Source organism: Mus musculus, chromosome 13 (assembly GCF_000001635.26).
Source record: "Mus musculus strain C57BL/6J chromosome 13, GRCm38.p6 C57BL/6J".
Taxonomy (NCBI): domain Eukaryota; kingdom Metazoa; phylum Chordata; class Mammalia; order Rodentia; family Muridae; genus Mus; species Mus musculus.
Genome location: NC_000079.6, coordinates 65,389,721 through 65,396,090, shown reverse-complemented (window position 1 = coordinate 65,396,090; position 6,370 = coordinate 65,389,721).

Sequence of the window (6,370 nt, the reverse complement as noted above, 5' to 3'; positions counted from 1 at the left end):
ATACATAAAAGAACACATACTAGAGAGAAACCTTGTCAATATAACCAATGTGGTAAAGCCTTTGCATGTCCTAATCATACTTAAATGTATGAAAGTATTTATAGTAGATATAAGCTATATTAATTTGAATATGTTTGGCCCTAAGCAGTGGCACTATTAGTAGGTGTGTCTTGTAGGAATAGATGTTACTTTTTTGAAGGAAGTGAATTACTGGGGTGGTGGAGTTTGGAGCTTTGGCCAGTATAAAACAGCCCCACCTACTGTTTGGCTGGAAGATAGTCTCTTCCTGCCAGCCTTCTCATGAAGATGGAGAACTCTCAGCTCCTTCTTTAGCATCATAGCTGCCTTCATGCTGCCATGCTTCCTGTTATAATGGTAATAAACTAAGTATTTGAAACTGTAAGCCAGGCCCAATTAAATATTTACCCTTAAAACAGTTGCCTTGGTCACAGTTTGTCTTCTGAGCAATGGAAATTCTTTCTAAGACAGAAGTTAGTACCTCAGACTTAAGTATTGCTATGATACGCCTGGCCATGTTTTTGTTTGGAGCAATGTGGAATTTTAGACTTTGGATTTGTACATGCATTAAGTGGAACTTAATGTTGACATCCTAGGAGGAATGTGGAACACATAGGCACTGGAGAGCAATTTGAACTCTGTATATGTTTTTTATGATGTTTTGCTTAAGAATGTTGTTGCTTTTTGACCTTGTCTGAAGAGTGTTGCATTGACAAAAGAATTATCAGGAAAGCCAACATAGACTTTGTCCTTTGTTTACTCTCATGATGATTGTTTTGATCAAGCATAATCTTAGAATGGAAAAATATAAAATGTAAGGTTCAATAAGAAAAGGCTCACTGGGTGTGGTGGCACGTGCCTTTAATCCCAGCACTTGGGAGGCAGAGTCGGGCAGATTTCTTATTTCAAGGCCAGCCTGGTCTACAAAGTGAGTTCCAGGATAGACAGGGCTACACAGAGAAACCCTGCCTCAAAAAAATAAAGAAAGAAAGATAGAAAGGATGGAAGGAAGGAAGGAAGGAAGGAAGGAGGGAGGGAGGGAGGGAGAGAGAGAGAGAGAGAGAGAGAGAGAGAGAGAAAGGAAGGAAGGAAGGAAGGAAGGAAGGAAGGAAGGAAGAAAGAAAAAGACAGACTCACTAGGATGTTTAATGAACCTAAATCTTGTGAGAAAAGATATTATATGACATTAAGGGAAAGGTGATGTTAAGGCAAGATTCCATCCAGCTAAACTTATGGATTTGCAGTTTTGGTAAGGAGAACTGTATCACATTAGGAATGATTGTTACCTGGTTATTCTTTTCATGTGGACATAAGGAGATATAAATATTTTTCAAATTAACAAGGGATGGACTGTGACTACTGTTCTGAGTTTTCAATTTAACATCTAGATGGAAATTCTTAGGTTCAGGCATGGTGGTACATGCTGTTAATCCCAGGAGATGAGAGTCAAGCAGATAATCTGGATCAAGTCATCCTGGTGCAGAATTTTAGGTGAAGAAAAGCATAAGTCCAGGCATGGTTTTCCATGCTTTTTATCCCAGCATTCAATAAACAGGGATACACAGATCTCTGAATTCAAGGTAAATCTACTGAGCAAGTTCCAGGACAGCCAAGCTTAGGCAGTGAAGTTGTTGAAAATTTGAAAGCTGGTGATCATGTAATAGAAAGGCCATGGTTCAGCCCCAGCAAGTAGCTTTGTCCCTGTGGCCATGGCTTTAGAGGCAAGCGTAGAAGGGACTACTGAGACGATTGATGTTGGTTAGCTGTAGATAAAAAATTAGGGGTGATGAAGAAGAAACCAGCATCACTGAAGTGGAACCTTCTGGTAAGTGTTTTCTGGAAGGACAAAGATGCTGTGTTCCAGAGATGCCCAAAGTTGTACCTTGTGATGCTTCTGGACTTGGTCATGTGTGAGAACTACCCAGGTGGTGTTAGTTTCGAAGGCATGAAGGGGTCATGTAGAGCAGCTAAGACATGGCACAATGAAGAGAGTATTTGAGAGGAAAGCAGTGAACCCCTGTTACAGCAGGAAAACCCAGCATAATGAAGGTGTAAGTCCCATGAGATGAGCAGAAAGAATAGCAACAGCAGTAGAGTGAAGTCAACCAGAACCTAGGGTGCTATAGAGAAAAGAGCTGGAGAAGTCACCCACTTTCTTTTGAGGAGTGCAAAAGATCATGTATAGATCCCAGACAGTGGAACATGAAGATTTAATATTGTAGTTACCTTGGAGACTCCAAGATTTGGAGATGCTAGAGCTATGGGATAAGTGCTCAGGAAAACTGCTTTCCTGAAATAAGTCCAGCCAAAGAGAAAGAATTGTGCTGGAGTGAAATAAGCAGAAAGGGTTTGAAGAATACTTGAAATCAGACATGGATATGCAGAGTTTGGAGATTGACCTTCTTTGGTCCAGTATTTCCTCACAATGCTATTTAGGAATAGAAAAGTAGCTGGGCAGTGGTGGTATGCGATTTAATCCCAGCCCATGGGAGGCAAAGACAGGTGGATTTCTGAGTTCGAGGCCAGCCTTGTTTACAGAGTTATTTCCACGACAGCCAAGCCTACACAGGGAAAAGGGAAATATATCCTGTCAATTTGGAAGTATGTAATGTGCTATTTGTTTTTGTAAATATAGGGGATTATAGTTAGGTGATTGGATGAATCTCAGATGATGAACTTTGGACTTTATTTATTTGTGAGACTGCTATAGATGATGAGTCCTTTTGAAGTTGAATCTCATGTATTTTGATGTATTCTGTTTTATGCTATGTGTAAGTGTGGTCCCCCTACACCCATGTGTTTGAACAATGAAATGTGGGCCAGCAAGTGGAATGTGTTTTCTTGAAATCGGTTGACTCAAGGAGTAGCATTGCCAGAAGGTGTGGCCTTGTTGTAGGAAGTGCATCAATGTTAGGGTGGTCTTTGAAGTTCCACCAATGCTGAAGAGACCCTCCTGTGTGATCCCTAGAAGACAGTCTCTTCCTGGTTGCCTGTGGATCAAGGTGCAGAACTCTCAGCTCCTTCTTCAGCATTATGTTTACCTACATGCCTACCATGCTTCCTGCTATGATAAAAATGGATTAATCCTCTAAAACTGTAATCCAGCACCAATTAAATGTTAGCTTTTACGAGTTGCCTTGGTCATGAAATCTATTCCTAGCAATGGAAATTCTAAGACAGAAACCCTGTGAGTGCAGTTAATATAGTGAAGCCATTGCACAATTCTGTATTCTTCTTCATCATATAAGAATTTGTACTGGGAAGAAATTTTGTGAATGCAGTTAGTATGGTGAAACTTTTGCACACCTCTATAGTTTCACATTATGAAACTATTAATACTGGAGAGAAATTCTAGGAATACCAGCAATGTGATAAAGCCTTTATGGTATGGGGTAACTGAGGTCCAACACATCTCAAACACAGGACAATGCAAATGATAATAATTTATTATAATCAAGTCACTGCTCATCATTAAGGGCCAAAAATATACTCAGAAGCTTAGCTGCAATACCCCAGCCCCTCCTTGAATCAGAAAGTTATACATCTTCCAAACCTTCAGGTTATATAAAAGTATATAAGCTGCAGGATTGAAACCACAACATCCTGTGCCAATGTACAGCTACATCCCCCCACATCATGATTTTTCTCTGTTGTTACTTTATGTCAAATGATACAAGATGTAGGTTTTATGGTCTAGCATATCATAGCCATTTGTTCTTTTGTGATTAGGAACGGGCACTATGTTTTGAGGAATAAAACACAAGTAACAGAAATTATACTTAGGAACAGTCATCATTTTGATGGGAACAAAACATGAATAGTGAAACCTGGCTGGATATTGTTAAGTACACAGGTCACTAGGACTTGGGACTTGAACTTAGTTTCAACCTCAGGTTAAATGGAGAGTGATAAGAAAAAGGCAGTCCTTAGGATAACTTTCTTTTGCTTGTTCCTGACAGTTAGATATCATAGTTCTCTTCCAATACATAACAGAATACATATTGGAGAAAAAAACTGTTCACAACACAGTTATCTATGAACATAAAAGAACACATCGTGGAGAGAAAGCCTATGGATAAGCAATGTGTTCAAGCCTTTGGACATAGCAGTAAGCTGAGAAACCATGAGAAAAAGTCATAATGCAGAGAAAACCCATAAACACAGTCAATAGGTTAAGGTTTTGCACTTATTGGTATCTTTAAACAAGAGTAAACTCTTTAGTATGGACTCAATATATCAAAGCTATTACATATCACAGTAGTCTTTGATGACCTTTAATAATACCAAAAGTAATCTGTGACTACAAAGAATGTGGTAAGATTTTAGCCTACACACTTATATTGAGTTCCTCAAGATTATTATGGGAAAAAAGTGACAAGCATCAACAATCAATTCATACATTATGATATCTCTTTTTTTGTTTGCACTTGCAAGCTCATTTGCACATTCGAAGGCTACTGCTTTTTCTTTTTCTTTTTTAGTTAATCCTGTACCCCACAAGTTTGCTAAAAGTGTTTGTCAGCTCTAGGAATTGCCTTTGGGAAGTTTTGGTTCACTTATGTATAGTATAACTTCATCTGCAAATAAAGATAATTTTACTTCCTTCTTTATAATTCATATTACCCTCATCTCCTTCAGTTTTATTGCTCCAGTTAAACTTTTAGATAATATTTTGAATAGATATGGAGAGAATGGACCACCTTATCTTTTTTGGGAATTAGTGGAATTAATTTGATTGTCTCTCCATTTAATTTAATGTTTTCTCTAAGCTTGCTGTAAAGTAACAATATTATGTTTAGGTACGTCCCTTGTATCCATAATCACTCCAAGAATTTTATCATAAAGTGATGCTGGACATGTCAGAGAATTATTCACCATCTGGTGAGATGATCACTTCTTTTTTTCCTTACACTTTAAGCACATTATGCTGAACCATTCCTGCATCTATTTAATGAAGCATACCTCATTGATCATGGGGGATGATCTTTTGATATTTTTTTCTATTTTCTTTCTTTTTTTATTTGTTTTGCTTTATAAAGTGTTTTTGTGTCAGTCACTTTAAGGAAAGTTGGTCTGAAATTCTCTTTTGTTGCTGAGTCTTTATTGACTGGATATTTGAGTAACCATGGGTTCACAAAATAAATCGGCCAATGTTTCTTCTCTTTCAATATTGTTGAATACTTTGAGGAGTATCCTTGTTATCTCCTCCTTGAAAGTCTGCTAGGATTCTACCCCAAAACTCATGGCCTTGAGTTCTTTTTGGTGGCAGATTTGTAATGACTTCTCTTTTTCTAGGTTTTTAGGTCTGTTTAAGTTGCTTATCTTAGTTTGATTTAATTTGATAAGTGGAACCTATTGAGTAAATTATCCATCTCTTAGAATTTCCAATGCAGTGGAGTACATGCTTTTTAAAACTATGTCTTTACCTTTCTCTGGAATTCTTCATTGTCTTTTATTTTGTCCCCATTTTCATTGTAGATTTCATTAATTTGGATATTCTCTATCTTTCAATAAGTTGTTGTCTATCTTGACTAATAAAAGGCTCAAAGGCCATCTCCATGTTTCATTAATTCTTTGTAGTCTTCTCTATCTATTTTATTAATTTCAGCCCCCAATTTGATAATTTCCGGATGTCTACTCCCTTTTTTCATTGCTCCCTCGCTTCTTTCTGTTCTAGACTTTAAAGCGTGCTGTTAAATTGCCAGTATGAGAGCTCTCCAAATTTTTCATGAAGACATTCTGTTCTATGAATGTTTTTCTTAGCACCACTTTCATTTTCTTTGTGTTCCATAAGATTGTGCATGTTGCTCAATTGTTGTCCTTTTCATTAAATTCTAAAAAGTCTCTAATTTCTTCCTTTATTTCTGTCTTAACATTTCTTTCATTCATTAGTGAGGTGTGTAGCCTCCATGAGTTTGTAAGCTTTGTGTTCTCTTTGTTTTTTTTGATATCCAGTTGTTATCCATGGTGGTCTGATAAGATACAGTTGTTCTTTCAGTTTTATTGTATGTCTAGAGAATTGCAATGTGTCTGAATATGTGGTCAGTTTATAAGTAAGTTTCATGAGGTGCTGAGCAGAAGGTATATTCTCGTATATTTCAGTTGAACGTTCTCTAAATACCAGCTGGATTCATGTTGTCAGTTAACTGGACTAATTCTTTGTTTAGTTTTGGTCTGAAGAATTTGTCAATTGGTGGGAGTGGGGTATTAAAATTTCTGAGTATAAATGTATGACACTCATTATGTGATTTTAGCTTTAAAACTGTTTCTTTTACAAAGGTTGGTGACCATATGTTTAAGGCATAGATGTTAAAAATTCAAATGTCATCTTTGGTGTTTTTTTTTCTCCCTT